This window comes from Felis catus, chromosome D1, assembly GCF_018350175.1.
Source record: "Felis catus isolate Fca126 chromosome D1, F.catus_Fca126_mat1.0, whole genome shotgun sequence".
Lineage (NCBI taxonomy): Eukaryota > Metazoa > Chordata > Mammalia > Carnivora > Felidae > Felis > Felis catus.
The window spans coordinates 15,450,435-15,470,511 of NC_058377.1; the positions used below are offsets into that span (position 1 = coordinate 15,450,435).

Sequence of the window (20,077 nt, forward strand, 5' to 3'; positions counted from 1 at the left end):
TTACCCAGAAGAGGTAACTCCTCGAGTCACTATGACTCATTAACACTCCGGCCTGGATTCCTTAACCTGTGTTGCTACCGTGTCATCAAGCAAGGACACGGCCACCCGACAGGCAGGTCCAGACGGGGCCAAGGGAGGCCCTGGTGGAATCCGACCATGGAGGGAAGGAGAGGGGACCAGGCAGCAGGTGCGTGAGCAAACACGGGCAGGGGCTGGCTAAGGTGGCAGTGAGGCAGGCCTGCGCAGAAAGCCTTGGCCTTGGTGAGCAGAGCGAGGAGGGGTTAAGTGTACAGGGAAGGGGCCAGGAACACAGGCTCTTAGATGGGAGGAGGGAGGGGAGGTGGGCTTAGGGGAAGAGATTCTAGGTCCAGGCGAATCGACGGGGGCTTTTGACTTCACAAGGCCACCCCAGGCTCTGTCTGGGGTGGGAGTTGCAGCAAAAAGAAAGATGCTAGAGGCCAGGGGCCAGTGATACACAGCAGCAGGACCTGGTGGCCACAGGACCATGCCACGTGCTTGGCCACCGGCCTCTATCCCCGGCACCTGGGCCCCTACCGTAGCTCCCGTGCCAGCGACGGAGCCAGCACAGGCTCGAGAGCTGGGCCACCCCCAACAGACTCCTCCTGGAGCCGCACTGTGGTCTGAGGCCCTGCCTGCCCAGGGCCCCTTCCTTCCTTCTCTCCTCTCCCTGCTGATACAGCCCAGCAGGACCTCACCCACCCCCGGCCCCCTCCTCTCTCCTCTTTGTCCTCCACACAACTTTCTCTGAGTAAGTCAGCTGCAGTCTAGCCCCGCCTCACATCTGCTCTGCGGAGGACCCGAACCGACCCAGAAGACAGCCAATCACCCTTGCGGCCCCCACCCGATCCAGCCCTCCATTAAAGCCCACTTCCCTCCCGGGCTCGGCCTCCCCAGCGCCTCTAGAGGCGGAATGGTAATCCAAACAGGGGCAGCCTAAGTTTACGGTCGTATTCAACTCTGAAACCAGGGGGCCTTGAATCATGCCTGGCAGCTGCCCAACAGATATCTGAAGAACGAATGGGTGTATTCATAATCGTACTCCAAAGTCTCCCCTAGTTCTGTGCTGATTAAAAAAAGATACGGATGTATACATTTTTTTTAGAAAGAGCAAGAGCCCATGAGTGGAGGAGAGAGAGAAAGAATCTCGAGCAGGCTCCACACTGAGCCTGGAGCCCAACAACTGAGCTACCCTGGCGCCAACCCCCCCCCCCCCCCCGCAACCTGAACACTCACTTCATTTTCCCCATGACCCTATCAAGCAGGCTGGGCAGAGATGGCCTCAAAGATGCTAACCTGAGGTCCGCAGAGGTTGAGGAAGCCGGCTGCAGCCTCAGGGCTCAGGGCAATAAAACCCTTCCATCTAAAGGCCCCTGGACAGCAGTGCAAGGCCCTTGCTCCCCAGCTCCCTCGTGACCCCCGGGGCATCCCAGCCGATCCCAACCCAAGCCCAGAGAAGCAGCAAGCAGCTCAGAGCACAACGCCGGAGTTAGACCCCAAAGAGACACGTGAGGCCAGCCCGCTATCGACCGACCTACTTCGCACTATCAATAACTAATACCTCAGTCATGACCAACCGGGCTCCTAGGATGTATCTGAGGAGGGAAGATCAGCAGGAAGAAGCAAGGAGCACGGCTTTCCTGGCAGGGGCAGCGACGGGACAGTGGCGACTCTCCGCGTGACTTGCCCCCACGGGAGCAGCGCCCCGTGGGCTGCCGAGAGCAGAAGCCCTGATGTGGCCCAGGGGCTCCCCTCCACTCAGCCACGAACCTTCTTCAACGTTCTAACCGTGCTGTGCTCCACCAGATCACCACTAGGGACACAGCCATTCACTGCCAGCTCTTAAACAAACCGCTTCGGGCCCCGCCTTGGAAGACAGAACGGAGTTTGCTTTATTTTCTCTTATTTTTATTTTTTTTTTAACGTCTATTTATTTTTGAGACAGAGAGAGACAGAGCCTGAACAGGGGAGGGTCAGAGAAAGAGAGGGAGACACAGAATCCGAAACAGGCTCCAGGCTCTGAGCCGTCAGCCCAGAGCCCGACACGGGGCTCGAACTCACGAACCGCAAGATCATGACCTGAGCCGAAGCTGGACACTCAACCGACTGAGCCACCCAGGCGCCCCTATTTTCTCTTTTTTTTAATGAGGCAAAACCAAAGCAGGAGAAGCAATGGGGCGGTGGGGGGGGGGGTGGCGGGCAGGGCAATGCATGCTTACTGAGCGATGACACCACTGGGTGCTTTCGCCCCCCCCCCGCCCCCCCCCCCAGGGAATCAACAACCACTAGAGACAAACAGGCTTTGATAACCTGCTTATGGTCAATTAAAAATCCCAATTAACACTCCTGAAAAATAGTTCAATATTTGTCACCGAACTCAGGATGAGATACCTCTGGTGGCGGGGGGGGGGGGGGGGGGGGGCAGGGGTGAGGAGGCAAGGCTGCCTTCTGCTTCAGAGGGAGAGCCAGAGGGCTGGGGCAAAGGATCCCCCCCCCTCGGCAAAAGCAGCAGGGGGCTGGGGATGGGAGGAGGCCAGCCTCTCCATCCGCACTCCCACCTCCCAAATGTTTATTCCAGCACCTTCCAACAAAATGCCACTTAGGAGCTCAGCCCTGCCATTTGGGCACAGCCCCTCTACTCTACCCGTCCTGCTCTGTCACCCACGCCTCCGCTTCCCGGCTCAGTCCTCACCCTCCTACCCTCAGGTCTGTTGGCCGGCTGTCCTGGGGACGTCACACTGAACACCCAGCCTCCTCACCCCCCAGGCTCCCATTCACCCCACGCCAAACGTATGGAGGACGAACAGCAGGCGCCGTGCACGACACGGACTGTGCGCGGTAGCTGTGGTCGTGGCTTTGTTGTGTTCCCTGTAGAAGGCTCCCCTCCCTCCCATACACACCGCCCAGTTACACCTCGTCTGGGACTGGAGCCCGCTTCTCCAGTCCTTCTTCCCACCCCTCAGGCTCTTGCCGCTTCTTACCTGGCTTCCCAATTGACACTCTTTGCTGCTGCCAGAATGATCTTTCTCACATGCAACCAGGATCATCTCAATCCCCTCACGTGAAATAATCCAATGGCCCCTGTTTGCTTTCAGGAAAAATTTGGACCCTTTGGAGAGGCACAGAAAGCCTTTAGTGTCCTCGACTGGCCTCTGCCCTAGTTTTTAACCTTCTACCCCCAGCACACGTGTACACACACACGCACACACACACACACACACCCTCCATATACTGACCCCCCGGAGTCCCCTAGAACATACATCCCCTTCCTGTGGGATGTTGCCTCTGCTGGGGTAGCCCTTTCTCTTCTTCTTCAAATAGCAAACCCTCACTCTCTGTAGCTTAAGCCTCACCTCCTCCAAGAAGCCCTCCCTGACTGCTCCTCCTCACCTTTGATTTAGATCCCCCTCTATCAGTCTGCTGTGTCTGCTGTCTACCCCCCTGGCGGCAATTTCCATCCCACACCATCAATGTCCGTTTCTTCTTCCTTGAGGTTTCCCTGAAAACAACGGTATTTATCTATTTATTATTTATAGTTATTCCTCTCACATTTCCTGGCACACAGTAGGTATTCAATACGTGTTCGTTGCATGAATGGATGAACGAAAGTTGCACACCGCTTTATAAAAATTGTGTAATCACCAAGTGTTTGCGAATCAAACGCTATTTTCCCCTGGAGCTTTGTTAGAATATCCGAGGTGATTCATCCTCACTCCCAACTGTTAAGATATCAACGGTGGTTCTAATTCTCTAACTCTATATGTCTTCCCCCCTACCCCCCAAAGCCTCTGCCAGGTATAACTCGACCCCAAAATGATCTAGGAGAAGCTGACTGTTAAGGGATTCTTGTGGTTAAGGCTCACTGTAAAAGAAAAGGCTTCCTGGAGTACAAATAACCATCTCCTAATTTATGTACTTGGTAAGTTTGAATTTGGAGGTTTCTTTAAAAAAATTATTTTAATCTTTATTTTTGAGAGGGGTGGGGAGGGGCAGAGAGAGAGGGAGGCACAGACTCCGAAGCAGGTTCCAGGCTCTGAGCTGTCAGCACGGAGCCCCACGCGGGGCTCGAACTCACGAACTGCGAGATCATGACCTGAGCTGAAGCCAGATGCTCAACCGGTGCCCCTGAATTTGGAGGTTTCTTGAAGTTAGCGGAGCACTCTTGCAGTTTCTCTGAAAATGTGACCACGGTTGCTGCGGCTCGTCCCATAAACATGCAGATAGAGGGGCAGCAGCCCGTGGAGAACGTGGGACGAGTGGAGAAAGGAGATGGAAACCACAGAGAATTCCAGGGCTGCTTGGCAACTTCATTATGCAAAGCAGCGATTTTGAAGGAATACTGCTCAGAGCTCAGGCCTCCAACTCTCAATTACCCCAGGGCTATTGCATCTCCAGATTATCCGGCTGTCTTTGCCATCCACCTAATGCTCTAAGGGGGACCCGGAAAGACAGTCCCACGTCCCATTTGGAATCCTTTGGTCTGCCTCTAAGAGAGTCACCTGCTCCACGCCCGGGCCCCTGCCCTCCACCAGGGCCCCTCCCCAGACGCCGCACTCCAACCTGGGAGAGTTTGTTTACTTACCGCGCGTGGCAAATAGGCACACTGAAACCTACTGCTAATGCGCTTGTTAGTTTTCTGGTCCCGGGAAACCTCGGTTCCCAAGTGACAGACGGATTTTAGGCCCATTAGCTATCCTGTCATCAAAACACCAAATCTAACCCTCTGTTCCACTCCTGACCTTTTCCAGTACCTGGAAATTAGGGGTTCTCCTTCGGCGTTCAGCCTTAACTCCATGCAAAATGTCACGTCTAAAGAGAGCTGAGTGGAAGTGGATGCAAGCATGTCAACCCCTAAGACAATGGGGTGGGACAGACCTCCTCTGTCCAGAGCCTGGCCCAGAACCTCATGCCTAGAGGCAGCGCAATAAACATCGGAAGGAAGGGGAAGTAACAACGGTAATGATGATGTTAATAATACCAACTATCGGGGCGCCTGGGTGGCTCGGTCGGTTAAGCTTCCGACTTCGGCTCAGGTCACGATCTCACGGTCCGTGAGTTCGAGCCCCGCGTCGGGCTCTGGGCTGATGGCTCAGAGCCTGGAGCCTGTTTCCGATTCTGTGTCTCCCTCTCTCTCTGCCCCTCCCCTGTTCATGCTCTGTCTCTCTCTGTCTCAAAAATAAATAAATGCTAAAAAAAAATTAAAAAAAAATACCAACTATCACCCCCCCTCCCCCCGCAGTTATACAGGACCCGCTGTGTGCTCCGCCCACACTGGACTCCTCACTGGTATCATCTAGGTCAGTTCTCACCAGCAGGACTGGGCCCGCTTTACAGACAGGAAGACTGAGATCTCAGAGACTAAATAGCTTGTCTAGGATCACACAGTTGACAAGGTTCATGCTCCTAACCCTGGCGAAGAGAGGAGGAGATAAGGAAAGGAAGGAAGGAGGGGACGATAAACACAATGACCTGAAAGCAAAGGAGGCCAGGTGATTATCATGAAATTTACTCCCGAAATAAGCAAAGAAATAAGCACTTGGTTAGCGTGCCTTGGCTATGCTCCCTGAAAAGCTCAAAGGGCCCTCACATCTGTGCCTTCTTCTTCCTACAGCCCAGCAAGGCAGGCCGGGGGTCTGGCCAGCTCTCCTTCCTTTCCTCCGCCCCTGTCCCGAGCCCCACCTTCACCCTCGCCCGTTCCCAGATACGCTCTTTAAAAACTGTCTTCCAACAGATGGCAAAAATGAAGTCTGGAAGAATCTCATGGTTGAAACTCACATATCCGGCTCCCCAGCACAGACACCATGGGCCGCGCCAGGCAGACTGGTGGGGAGGAACAGGGGCTGAGGGTCCTCAAAACACTTCACCATCCTCCTGGTGACTGGGCCGGGAGCCCCGGCAGCAAGCACATATGTTCCCCGGTTTCGCTCCAGCCGAAGGGAAAAGGTAGATGTCACGCACACCCACAGCCCAGGAACAATGCGAGTATTAATAACTGTTTTAATTGTATGCGAGTCTCAGCATACTTCCCCATGGCGCCTCCAAAGCCATTTATCTTGGTACCTCATAGGAGGGACGGTACTATCCGCTGGGGGCCCAGCCGGGCTGGTGGTGACTAATAGAGAACTCTTCATTCAGGGGAACACTGGAAAAGCATTTCCATTTCTCCTGCGCGCACTAGGTGGGCGGTGAAGGCGGTGAGCTAAGTAGAGCACTGTCGAGGTACGCCTGTGCGCCCCAGTGTGCGTGCTGTGTGTCGACTCTCCCTGCCCACGCCAGGGGAGGCACGCCTGGGGGGCTGGGAAGGGTGGGGACTGCAGATAACCCCCTACAATGCCTAACCTAAAAATAGTGCGCTTTTGCCTTTGACTGGCAATATACGATTTCCCTCCCAGCAAAATCACCTCCCTAATTTTACTGGGCTCAGGCTGTTACTCAAATGAATCTGTGTTCTCCGAGAACCCCCCCCGCAAGGCTGTAGAAGCCAGGTGAGTGCAAGGTGGCGTGTAAATCCAGCCCGGGAGTCTGCATTTGTCTTGGACGATCCTAATTCACAGCCAATTAACTCTAAGTATGAACACTGTGTTCCTTTTAAGATCACATTCCATATTTTTCTTTTGTTAGAGACAAGACACTTCCACCCTCCGGAGCCGCGAAGGAGAAAGATTTTCTTCCCCTGCTAAAAATTCCACTTCTTCTCACCCCCATCATCTACCGTGATTAACATATGTTCGGTACAGTAGATACTCTCTGTGATAAACACAGGACTTCTCTGAGGCTCAGAACCACCATGGGAGTGGTCCAGAATTATCTCCAGTTACGAGTGGAGAAACTGATGCTCAGAAAGGGAGCCTGATAAGGGCCCGAATCACTCACCCACATATCTCGTCCATCCACTTGCCTCTCAGCAGAACTATGACCGCAGAGTCTCCAGCAGGCGTATGCCTTCTTAGTCCCTCCACCCCCGCCCCCACCCCCAGAGTCTCAGAATGTTTTGTCTCTTTGGTAGCGACATCTGGAATTCTGAATTCCCACATATTCAGTGATGGGGGAGGCAGGAAGCAGGATGAGGTAAGAAGTGTGACCTTAAGCCAGAGCTTAACCTCGGAGCCTCAACCTTCTCACTTGTACAATGGAGACAGAATATGTCCCTTGCACCGTGATGTGCCCACTCGCCGGCCGGGCACGGAAGAAGAGCACTTCGAGGTGGACCTCACTCCCAAACCTCTGTTAACAGCGAACTTGGACAGGTAGAGCACCTTCAGGATGCACGCCTGGCTTCTCTGCCCAGCCAGGTCCTCTTTGATACAGTTGAAAAGGAGAGGGTGCCTTTGAGCTTTATTTGGGGAGGCGACTGGGAACAAAGGACCCTCGATGAACCAGACAGAGTACGCCCCCTCCTCATATAAATCCAGACTTCTTCCTGCTAGCTACAGATGCCAAAACCACGTGTCACGGGGGCCCCTCCACGAAGTTCCTCTCCTCCCTTCCAACTTCTATGAGCAGTCTCTGCTCGCAGGAGGTCTTGCCTAGGTCTGGAGATTGGCTGGTGGGCTGGCTTCAGCCTCTCCATGTTACAGTGGGGGAAACCGAAGCCTGCACTTAGGTAGAGAGCAGAGTTCAGATCGTCTCTAATTTTCCCGTGACCCCATGCTGGCCTGTTCCCAGGGAGGACTGCAGAGCGGTGTTTAGTTTAGGTAATGCGGCAGGACTAAGGGCTAGAAGGCAGAGGTATGAGTTTGAGACCCTCTGTGCGGCGAATCGCTTCAGCACGCATGCCCTGGGCCACACTGACTTCTGGTGAACCGCAAGCCAGGAGGGAGGGGGCCACATCGGTGCAAACACTCGTGCCCCCGAACAAACGCCCTCATCTGCGCACACCTGTGTAGCGTGAGGGGAGGCAGAAGACCTAGGGTCCAGCCCCGCTTCTGCCGCTAATATCTCCGGCAAGGCCCTAACTTCGGTTCTCTTCAACTTGCTCAATTATAAATACCACCTGGGGCCCTTATTTTAAAGCGCAGATCCTTGGAATCTTCGCGGAACTAGTGACCTAGAATCACATCACATAGAGTCTCAAGAAGTTCACAAACCACAGGTTGACAGCCCGGGCTTCAGACCTCTGTTCTCTGCTCTGCAAAACTAGGGGAGTAGATCAAAGGCTCTCCTAAAGCAGCATCGCGGGGCCCGCGTCCCAGCACGGACGTTACGCGCCTCTGTGACCAAGTCGCATGTGAAAATATAGCACTGCAGAGGGGCCCCGATGCACATACGTGTGGGGGCAAAGAGAACCTAGTTCTCTTTTTGCTCTAGCTTGTAGTCTTGTTTGGCTTTGGCCGGACAACTGGTGGTGACCGAGGGGGTTTTAAGTTACCTATAAAGTCTGTACTTTGGGGGAGCTGGCGCTCCAAGTCCCTGACATGACTGATCCCCAGCCCAGCAGGTGGGTGGTAGTGGGCAAGGAGACCCCCGTGACCGAGCACACTAGTTAGGGGTAGTTACTTCCTTGTCCAGAGAGCTCACGTTTCGGGTGATTAAGTAAATACTACCTTTGAAAGCTAGAAAAAAAATGGTGGAATCAGCGTCCTGGTCTCCAGAGAAAAAGAAGAGAGGGAATGAATGATCTCGGACATTCATTTGGATATCTCTCTCCTCTGCTCATTCACCCCCCTCCCAAAGGGAGCGCCTCCCAAGCCCAGTCTTCCAAATGTCTTCCCGAGCCAGCACGCTCAGCCCCCTGCAAGTGCGCCGAACTGCTGGTGGAGACAGACGTCTGAGCCGCAGGTAGACCAGAGGCTTCGAAAGTGGTACCATGAGGCCATCTTTCCAGTCTTGGAGCATGGGCGAGTAGCCTTCTCCATCCCTGAGAGGTTAAAAAAGAGACCGGACTCCCAGTGTAAACTCACCAAGGGGTGAAGACCCAGACTGGATTAGGGCAATGGTGAATGTGAGAACCGTCTGTCGCAAAGGACAGACTGTGTCTCCATATACCCTGCCTCTTGCTCTGGGCCCTACACTGCCCACTTCTATCCACAGGACAGTGTGACATTCCATTTTCCCACACTAATTGTGGGCAGCCAAGAAGACTTGGGTCAGAAGGGACTTCAAACCTGCTTAATGTAACCCCAGTATCCACAGCTCTGTCACATCGTCTCCATTGGCAGGGGGCATCTCCCTTCTGCTGGAAGACTACTGACAAGAAACTCACCATCTGTCCAAATCTCTTTGGACGGTCCTGCTGTAAAGTGGGCTGGTCTCCTACTTCCTCAAGCTAATCTCAAACTTCCTTCGTTACTCAAGGTCCTTGTGTTCTTCCCAAACCAATTAAATTCTGTTTAACTTTGGGCAAGTTTCTTAACCTCTCTAAGTCTCAATTTCCTTTTTCATAGCACGGGGATGATCAGTAATACCGAACTCAAAGGATGGATGTGCAAGTCATGTGAAATAGTAAACAGACAGTGCTTGGCACATCGTAAGCCCTCAAGAAATGTTAGTGGCTAATATTTTGCTTTTGAGGAATTGATACATTCCTCGGTACCTAAGGCATTCCCGATATTTTCATTTTCAGCAGGGACATTGGCTGTCCCGAGAGTGGGTGCTCTCAGGTGCTCTGGAGACATGGGCAGGGAGCGTGGGTCAGAGTTGGTACAGTGCACACAAGTGAAACAGTAGCATCCCATCAAGGCCCAAGGCTATCTGAGTCCTACTGGAGGTCGGCGGTGGGTTGAGGTGCAGGCTCCCATGACATGCCTCCCAGTAAACCATCCTGATTTGCAGAGTCCTATCCTAGAATCATAGTATGCCCAAGCTGGAGAAGCTTCTTCAAGTGTACCCACTTGCTTTTTGACTTGGGCAAGAAATTTAAGCTCTCTGAGCTTCAGTTTCCTCAACTGTGAGATAAGGATATTGATCCCACCTCGTGGACTTTTCAGTTTGGAATAAATTGAAATGAGGTACCTGACTTATGCCAAACTCAATACATTACTATAGGACTTCAGATACAGCCTCGTATCAATGGGTGGGCCAGCCAGCCAGTAGCCATCGTGAAACAAGATGGCAGCCATCTCACTCCGCTTGGGCTTGCATACCAAAATACCACTGGTTAAGCGACTTAAATCTCAGAAATTTCTTTTCTCACAGTTCTAGAGAGTGAAAATCCAAAGATTAAGGTGCCAGCAGGCTCAGTATCCAGTGAGGACGCTCTCTGTGGGTTGCAGACAGCCGCCTCCTTGCTGTGTGCTCACATGGTGGAGAGGGGAGAGAGTGTGCTCCTGGGTGCCTCTTCTTATAAAGACACTAACCCTACTGATGCAGTCTTCAAATACAGTCCCGTGGGGGGTTAGGACTTCAACACATGAATTCGGCGTCGGGACAGGGGGAGGGTAAAGAAATATTCAGTCCATTAAAGTAGCCCAAAAGGGGCTATTTATCTCAATAAATTTCACGGGGAGGCAGATCGTTACATAACCACATCCTTCCCTTCCCCACCCCCAAGCTCCTTCCGGTTTCACTAGGCTTGGGGTCAGGTTTCACAAGACAGAAGCCAATAGGTTAGCATCTTCTGGGCAACAGGCAAGTGTCCTGACCCACAGCTTCAGCGCAGCAGCTGTGAGAAAGGAGACCTCAGAGAGCTGGTCCGGGCCCAGGTCCCTGAGGATCCAATCCCTAAAGGTGACAATGACACTAAGACAGACCCAGATGCAGAGAGCCGGCTCAGCATCCCTGCCTCATGCCGGGCCTCCTCAGTAAGACATGCAAAGAATAAATCTATCACCAGACTCCACCCAGCCTCAGCGCAGTCCTGCCCTTGGTGCAAGGATGGCTGTCCCCTTTGCGAGGAACGGGTCCAAGAAGGCCTTGTCCCGCTGACAGATTCCTGTTCTGACGGCCCGGGATTTGTATTTTACTTTGCTTCCTCTAACACGGCCTTGTTTATTGCATGGATATTTCAACTCCCAGATTCATCTTGGTATCATCGTTAAAGGTTCCTTCTCTGCTCACTGAGATGTCGCTGCTAATCATAAAAATCTATGTTGCAATTTCAGATTAATTAATGTGTAAACTGGGGAAGCTAGGGACTGTAAGCCATGTTCCCCACTTCTCTGCACCTCTCAAAATCGTATCATTCTCTGATACTCTTCCTAAGAGTAACTTTACCCCCAAAACCTGTCTTTAGCCGGCAGACAGCCTTCCTTGGGCTGGGCTCCAGTCATGGCTTCCTGCCCGTGGACACTGGGATCTGACACACATTTTGAGCAAAGAGCGGCCTCCCCAGTTTTAGCGACCCACAAATGTATCCAGGTTAGGGTTAGGGTTAGGGTTAGGGTTAGGGTTAGGGACTAGACACAACTGGGGAAACAGACTCTCAGTTCAACTGCAGTCTGCCGCTCACAACCTGCGTGACTGTGTGATCTAACCCCTCCGTGACTCAGTTTCCCTGTCTGTGAAACGGGTATGATCACAGTGTCTACCTGGTAGGTTGCTGTTAGTATGAGATGAAAAATGCTAGAAATGTACCTGCGCACAGGAGACTCAAGAAATGGTAACTGTCAGGTGATGTCTGCTGGTCCCAGCATCTGGACAGCTCTAGACACAACCCAGCAGCCACACTAGAGTTCTGCCCTCTGCAAGTCGACAGTCTAATTGGGGAAATGGAACATACTCGAAAGAAAGAGCATGCTGAGCCCGAAGCCGCATGGTACCTGTCATCAATGCAGCTGGAGTTGGATCACTTCAAGGTCACACGGCTGTACTCAGGGAGGCCTGTTCCGGATCTACACCCACCCCCGCCCCCAAGATGGGCAGAATGTTGGAGGAGCGTACCCAGTGGTCAAGCCTTGCTGCTCTTGCCTTCTCCAGAGAAAACCAAGAAAATTGAGTGCATTCCTAAGTGACCCCGGCGGAGCCTTCCAGGACCGCATTCTTGAACAGCCTTTTTTCCTCTGTGCGTCAAAGTTGTAGCTATGATTTCTGCTTCGTGGGGCAGGCTGAGCCCAGCGAAGGGCAAAGCAGAATGAGGTTGGGAGAAGTTACCGCTGCTCTGCATTGGGCGACCCTCCTTTCTTTTGCAGAGTTAAGGTGTGAACCCCACCGCCCTCAAAACTGCACTAACTACGAGAAGGCACCGGTGCTCCCAAATTACAGAAGAGGAAAGCTGAGGGGTAGAAGAGCTTGCTGAAGTCCCTGCATGGAACCAGCCGTGGGGCCTGATAAAGCAGCTCAGGTCCCGTAGAGCAATCTGGCCTGGATGAGCTTCCAGGGCATTTCCTTCCCCCCACCATCGTTTCTTCTCTTCCACCCTCTCTTCCCAACCGGGCACAGGCATCCAATCCCCGGCACAGACAACTCCAGGGACAACATCCTTGGCTTCTTTACTCAAACATCTGCAATTCCACCCTCAAGAAAGAAGATTCGATTCTGTAGCTCCTTTTTTTTCCTCCTCCTTCCAATTTCGTCCCCATCACCTTCATAATTGCATCTCTGGATTGTCTCATTCCACAACGAAGCCACTTCTGCTTATAACTGGCCTCTCATCCGCTAGGATTAAGATTCGTTTCAAATAAGAGGGTTTTTTCCCCCCATTCCCCTCTCTCGCAGGCCCAAACTGAATTTGCATTACAAAAAAATTAAACAAAAGCAGCTTTTTGAATCTCCATTCATTACTCCCATTACATTTGTTAACATCATTATCTCCAACTGAAGATGGCAACCATTATCAAATGTTGCAATGCTTTTGTGGACCTCTTGCTATGTTAGTTTAGAAAATTGCTTTAATGCATATGCTTTTAGAGGTTTAAAATCTACCATGGCATTATAAGCTATATAATGCTGTACATTTTTTAATCTAATAGTGCATGTATTTTTTTTTTTAGAGCACGTTGCACTGAAATAAAAAAAAAAATGCATGCCCGTGGTAAGGAAGAATATATATGCAATTGGGGAAACGCAGAACCAGGCTCCTGACTGGCAGACCTCTTCCACTTCCTTCTTCCCCTGAGAAGAAATCACTCCTCCTGAAACCCAAACCCTGAGGCCCTAATGGGTCTAATGTGTGTGGATGGTGTGGGTGGGGGTGGGTGCTCGCGGACCCTGCGACGGGGAAGGAACCTGTTCTGTTTAGGGCTATAAGCAAAAAGCAAGCTCCGTCCGGCTACTCATTAACACAGAAAAGCACGGTTTCGGGGGCAATTACCAAATTTCTATATTCATAGAAATCCAGTCTCCCTGGAGAGAAAGGCTCAGGTTGGAACATTTATGAAGCGCTGGTTTCTTATGGAAATAAAAATTTTGGGTAATTACACAGGAGCTGCTCTTTATCTGCTTCTGCATTTTAATGATGGGGCATGGTATTTTGTTAGTTTCCTTTTTTTTTTTTATTAGTATTAAAGTGCACGCAGGCGACAGCATCCTTGCTGGTATCCCGGGGATCCATTCATCCTAATAGCTGAGAACGAGCGTCTGCGTCCCTGCTCAATCACACCCAATCACTCTGCTCACCAAACCAGAAAGACCAGAGATGCAAAAGACATGACTGTCCTCGTCCTGGCTCATGCTCTGGGCGGTAGCTCTGCCCCTCTAATTCCTCCCCCAGGGCCCCCCGTTTTCTCCCTCCCCACCTCTCCTCCATGCCAGCCCCCTTTCTGGGGCCGTGTGGAGTAAACCACTCCTTAGGAAAGCCAATTTTAGGGCCAAGAGGTAGAAGGTATGTGAGATTCTTTATTTCCTCCCTCCCAACCCCCCTTCCGGCAGCAAACCCCCACCCCCAACCACGTCGGACTTACAGAAACATGAACCATTGTCGCGGAAGCGGGACTCACATAACAAGCCTCCCTGCCTCAGTTTCCCCATGGCTCCCTCCATTCCCAACGCCCTGTTGGTAGCTTCCAGTCCCATCCCTGCCCAGGGAATGACCACTCTCTCCCAGGGAGGCCTGCAAACACGACGCCAACCCCCCTCCCAGAGCTATTTGGGCTGATTTATAATGGTTATAAAAGAGGTCAGAGCTTGATTAAGCTTAATAGATCCATTAATTACGCCAAACAAAACAAACATAATGAACATAAAAATTTACGACCTCCGTCACCCGTTCAGATGTGTCCCCTTGTCAGGCCTTGACAGATTCTGCAGAGCCCGTCCATGTCACCACCTTGTAGGGACCAACGGCCTGTGGCTGTGTGGCCACGGGGAAGGTGGCAGGTGGCAGGGGTGGAATGCCTCGCCAGACTCCGTCGCTGAGGGAGGAGTCGACCTGGAACCACCATCCTGACCGCCCATCTCCGCAGCCCACAGAGCGGCACGGGGCAAGTGAGCACGGTGGTCACATCATCGTGGTTGGCCTGACTACTGGTCCGATCCCCGGCTTTACCGCTTAATAACTGTATGCCACTGGGTGAGTTAGTTCATGTTTCCGGATCCTCATCTGTGCATCTGTGGAAGGGGAAGTAGCCAGAGCAGCTATCCCTCGGGGTTTGTTACCGGATTAACTGAGTTAATGCATCTAAGGTGCCGGGACTGTGTCACCTGTGTTTCTTTGGGCCTTACTGTTACTACGGTTTGAATCAAGGCGGGAAACCATCTATCGCTCCGATGTTTCTTGAGGAGCTTCAACTTTTCCCCTTTTCTGAGAGACAGGGAAACCTGTCCTGAAGTTACCCATCACCAAGCACTGAAGTCTACCAAGTGCCTAACACGTACGTGGTTAAGGGCTGAAGGAGCGAGGCCCGCGGTGTCTGTCCAGAAATGGCTTAAAGCATCAGTAAGAGCCCAGAAGGTCATCTAACGGCCTTCTACCCACCTTGCCATTTTCCACGGGCGGAGCGGAAGAACAAGAAAGGTTCGAAGGGGCTGGTCCAAGGAGGCTGGACCGGTCACCCTGGGGCTTCTAACCAGTCCAGGCGTCTTCCTCTCACGCCGTCCCTTGAACGCGCAAACGCCCATCCTCCCCCCCACGCGGTTTATCACACACCAAAAGAGACCACGCCAGGAAGAAGAGAAAGCAGTGTGGGAAGATATGAATTGAAACCAGAAACCATAATGCGCCGGCTTGGCGTGACCGTTCTTCAAGTTCCCAACGCTCTTGGGTTTCTGAATCCAACGGTTCTTATCTTCTCTGGGTCTTTGCTCGAGCTCGTCCCACCCCCTGAAATGCCCTCCTTCCCTCCTTGTTCCTTTGACCAACTCCATTCCTATCTCGAGACTCAGATGAGCTTTTGCCTCTTCTTCGGCTTCCCTTAGCCATCCCGCGATGTCCCAGAAATAATGGCGCCCTCGCCCCTTCTCTGCTGCCCCTCCAGCCCCGCCACGATCTCTTCTCTGTGTGGCAATTAACGCTGTGTTGCGATGTCATTGTTTTTTTGGCTTGGTCATCTTCTTATTCACCAAAAAATATACTGAGCGCCTGCTACGTGCCAGGCGCTGTCCTCGGCACGGGGAACATGGTGGTGAACTACAGAGTCACAGCCCTTGATCTCATGGAACTTACCACCTAGTGACACTGGTCTCACTTGTGCATCTTTGAATCCTCTGTGCCCACCAAGGGCCTAACAAGCCTGATGCGGGAGGGGCTGGGGTGCTTGGGGGGAGGGGGAGGGGCAGAGGCTGGCTGTGGGTGGGCTGGCTGGGGAAGGCCAGCAGGCAGGTGGATGACTGGGACCTCTTCACAGAGCAGAGGCAGGAGTTATGGTTCTGCCTGGAGCCCACCCACAGGGCTGGCGACAGGCCTGGGGGAGTACAGAGATATCCACTCGGTGTGGTTTAACCATATATAACCCTCCCCCATCCATTACTCCATTCTGGGATATCAATTCCTAGTCGGTCACTCGGCCCACAAGACCCTGAAAATAGATTTAAATTATTGCTTTATTTCCCATCCAGCTCAGGGTGTTGATTTATGCTGCCCAAACAATCAAGGCTTTATCTCAGTCACCCAGCAGCATTAGGAGCAATTTATCATGGTTTACTTCTCTCTCTGCTACCCGACGCTGGTGCCTATTGGCTGTGTCCTTCTCAGAAGCTGCAGCACCAAGTGGGCCTGAGCGACAATGGCAGCAGAGGCCAGGGTCCCTCTCTGACAGCCTGGAGCAAGGGGACAAGAACATGCTTAACCCGGAGACCCTTTTATCTCTCGGAGAGCAGAAAGACGCCGGGGCCCGGATGCCCGGCATCCTCGTCCCAGCTGGGCTATTAACCAGCTGAGCAACTTGAGCAAATCGGTTCCGCTCCCTGGGTCTCCACCTCCTCATCTTTGACCCTCTCTGGCCACTGAGGTCTCCGGAAAGAGCCGGGGCAGCTTGGAGAGCTGTCCCCACACAAGAGCTTTGGCTTTTGGCTTTTACGAGCTTCACCTCGACAACCCTGCGCCCACCTCCCCGTCGGGAGACAGACCGCGGCCACGTGAACGCCCTGAGCTCTGCGTGACCCTACCCTGTCGGAACAGGTGAGTGCACCGAGCAAGAGCGGAGAGCTGGAAGTCAGAAGGGTCAACCGAGTGTGAGGCGCGATCCGGCTAGAGCAGGAGTCCAAGTCCGGCCCGCCACCTGCCTTGTGCCACATGAGAGCTAAGAATGGCCATTTACATGGTTGAAATACGGGGGGGGGGGGGGGAATCGAAAGAAGGAGACCATTTCATGACACATGAATGTCACGTGAAATTCAAATTCCAGCGTTCACGGATAAAGGTGTTTTGGAACACGGCCGCACCTGCTTGTTCACATAGAGTCTGCGGCTGGTTTCGCTCTACGCAGCAGAGCTGTGCGGCTGCGAGAAATCTTATGGCCCACGAAGCCCAAAATGTTTCCTCTCTGGTCCTTTACAGGGAAACGTCTGCCAAACCTCGGCTAGATGACTGGCGTGTCTGAGACCAGGTTGGTGGCATTTGCTTTCTGCTCTGTTGGGGATGGAGACTCTTCCAGAGGGAGGAAAGGATCTCTGGAGGCTTTTCCTAGCTAAGGGAAGCCCCCCGAGGGAAAGCCAAGGTCGAGAGGCAGCTCCAAGCCTCCATCACTGGGACGGGTGATTAGGCCGGCTCCTGCCACCTGGTAGAGCGAGAGAAGCCAAGGACACACCCTGGTGCTCCATACTGTGCCCTCCATGCGCGCCGTCCTTCCCCAGCCACGCTTTCTGTGTTACACACCCCTCAAAGGTCACCTCCTCCATGAAGCCTTGCCTGTCTCCGCTTGGAAGGGCTCCATCCTCCTTCAGAAGCCCCTGAGCCCTCCATCAGAGCCTCTCTGACATCAGTCCTCATTCCCTGAACCGAGGACAACTAAGTGGTTTCATCTCAGCCCGCTTCCAAGTGACTGGAGGTGGCTTCCGGTGTTGATAAGGAGCGCAAAGCTGCTTGGGAGCTCAGCAAAGGCCATCCTGCTCCCCCAGCAATGGCTGCTGTGGGTGGGGGGCGGGGAGGGCTTGGGACTATCCTAGGTCCCTGCCTTGCCTGCTCTATGCTGTGTGCTGGGCACTGAGGAACAGCGTCAACCCCCTTGTGAACTATGCTTGAGCCCCGAACAAAAGGGGTGCAGTCAAAAATCCACATATTATTTTTTTTTAATGTTTATTTTTGAGAGAGAGAGAGAGAAAGAGAAGGGCAGAGAGAGAGGGAGACACAGAATCGGAAGCAGGCTCCAGGCTCCAAGCTGTCAGCCCAGAGCCCGATGCGGGGCTCAAACCCACGAACCATGAGATCATGACCTGAGCGGAAGTCAGATGCTTAACCGACCGAGCCACCCAGGTGCCCCCACGTATTAATTCTTGACTTCCCCCCGGAACTTCCTGTTGACCGGAAGCCTCACCAACAGCATACACAGGAGATTACTACATATTTTGTCTGTTGTATGGAATCTATACTGTATTCCTACAACACAGTCGGCTAGAGGAAAGAAAATGTTATTAAGGAAATCATAAGGAAGACAAAATACATTTACAGCACCGGACTGCATCGATCAAAAAAAATCTGTACACAGTTCAACCCCGTGTAGTTCAAGGGTCAAGTGTATCAGGGGGCAGGGCCCAAGGGCGGGCTCAAGGCAGGCCAGGACAGCTGGTCCTGACGAGACCCCCAAATCAGTCCTTTCAAGGGCTCCCTGGCAACTGGCACGAACACACACCTCTTGGCTTGTTCTCCAAGAACTGCCCAGAAAGGCACCTGCGAGGACGGGGGACGAACCGCTCTGCCCCCCACCCGTCGGTCAACAGGAGGAAATACGAAGCACGGGTTCCAACTTTCGGGAGGAATCCGTGGCATTTACATAGCAAACAGTACCCAGGTGAGGCAGCGTGTCAACAAGGCCCCCGCTCAACAGCTCCCATGTCTCAGCATATTTTAAATGTTGGCCACATGCCAGAGATTAATATTTTAACTGCCGCACGTCCCTCCGCAGGAGGAGAAGCTTCCGGAACACAGCGTAACAATTGAGCGAAAGCACGGCGGGGCACGGCAGACGTGGGCTCCAGCCTCTCCCCCACCAGCCCACACACCCCCGGCCTGGCCTGGGCCAGCAAGGCGTTTGCGGGCGGGCAGGGTTCTCAGGCCGGAATGACCCCCGAGGAGGCTCCCAGACCCTTCACGAGGCCCCCCGCTTCGGAGGACAGAAGTGTGTGGACAGTTCTAAGCAAAGCTGCGGTGGCCTTTGTCCAATAACACAGAGAGCTCTGGATATCTGAAATCCAGCAAGAGATTTCTTGGAGTAAGGGGTATGGGCAGGGGGTGGGGGATGAGACTTTCCTCGGTGACAGAATTCATTAATGGGATTAATTAATTAATTGAAGAGCTCCTAAATTACTGATATCCCTTAAGACAGAAAATACGTGGCTCAGGGGGAGGGCGTATGGCCTACGAAATATTGCTCCCAATTTCCTTTCTGAAAATACACACAAACAAGATAAACATTCCCCTCACCCCCATCATATCAGACCTTTAAAAATCCCTCTCTGGTTAGAAAGGCTTTTTTTTTTTTTAATCTTTATTTTTGACAGAGAGAGAGACAGAGAGAGAGAGGTGGACACAGAATCCGAAGTGATCTCCAGGCTCTGAGCTGTCAGCACAGAGCCCGATGCGGGGCTTGAACTCACGAACCGCGAGATCATGACCTGAGCCGAAGTCGGACGCTCAACCGACTGAGCCACCCAGGCGCCCCTCTGGTTACCTGCCAGTGCCGGCTTGGGGTCAAAACTCTTCTGTGAAGCAGCTAGGGGATTTCAGCTACAATCACCCAGTAATAACGACAGCTAGCCTTTAATGAGCATTTACTATGTTCTAGGCCTGCGGGCAGCAAGCTTTTTCTTCTAAAGGGCTACATAGTAAATATTTTCAGTTCAGCAGCAGGGACCATGTTTATAAAGGGGGAAAAAAACACTGTGCCTGGCTTCACATTAAAGTTTATTTACAAATACAGGTGGTGGGTCTGATTTGGCCTGAGGGCTACAGTTTTCCTGACCCCTCGACGAGGCAGCGTGCTGAGTGTTTTACACACATAATCTCGTTCAATCTCCACCGTCACCCTAGGAGGTGGGCACTGTTAGGACACTCCCTTTTCAGAAATCAAGCAACTCAGAGGCAGGGTTAGCTTCTCTGCCCAAGACCACAATGTTAACAGGCAGTGTAGCTGGAATTCAAACCACTGAACCCACTTGTTCTCGTTAAGAATCTTGGAATAAGGATAATACTCCTAGTGTGGAGTGCTTACTAGAAATCAGGTACTCTTCCGAAGGCTTTCTTGATCCTTACCACTTTATGATTATGCCCCCTTTACAGATGATGAAACCAAGTCCAGAGAGGTGAAATGACTCACCCAAGGGCACATAGGTTAGCAAGGGCAGACGAGGGATCCGAACCCAGGAGGTCTAGTTCACCGTTCTAGAATCTTAACTGCTTATCTCTTGAGACAGTCTTTCCAGGCTGGTCAGTGGGCAGAAGGTTCAGGGGGTTAGGCCTCTGCTGTCTCATTCTGTTGTCCCTGGAAAACTGTCCGACCCGAACTCACCTCGCACCACGTCCCCGTAACACATCGCCAGTTAAAGAGCCGACTGTGGTCTGTGGCCTCTGGCCCTGAACACACGTGCCGTTTCC

At 52.6% G+C, this 20,077-nt stretch overlaps 1 protein-coding gene and 4 long non-coding RNA genes across 7 annotated transcripts in view; 2 read left to right on the forward strand and 3 right to left on the reverse strand.

Annotated features, from left to right (window-relative positions):
• Positions 1-7,051, reverse strand: part of LOC111556573 — a 39,412-nt gene extending 32,361 nt beyond the window's left edge. Inside the window, exon 1 of the long non-coding RNA XR_002736103.2 lies at positions 6,892-7,051. This is a non-coding gene — a long non-coding RNA (uncharacterized LOC111556573). The remainder of the gene's footprint in view (positions 1-6,891) is intronic.
• Positions 1-20,077, reverse strand: part of DSCAML1 (DS cell adhesion molecule like 1) — a 350,275-nt gene that overhangs the window by 257,353 nt on the left and 72,845 nt on the right. The window lies entirely within an intron of this gene.
• Positions 3,000-5,090, reverse strand: LOC123380357. The gene is made up of 2 exons (XR_006585991.1): positions 3,409-5,090; positions 3,000-3,127 (listed from the first exon to the last, which is right to left on the reverse strand). It is a non-coding gene; the product is annotated as an uncharacterized LOC123380357 (long non-coding RNA).
• On the forward strand, positions 7,129-9,374 carry LOC111556572. The gene is made up of 2 exons (XR_002736102.2): positions 7,129-7,265; positions 8,692-9,374. It is a non-coding gene; the product is annotated as an uncharacterized LOC111556572 (long non-coding RNA).
• On the forward strand, positions 16,092-19,016 carry LOC111556571. Its single transcript, XR_002736101.2, has 3 exons — positions 16,092-16,447; positions 16,826-16,874; positions 18,390-19,016. It is a non-coding gene; the product is annotated as an uncharacterized LOC111556571 (long non-coding RNA).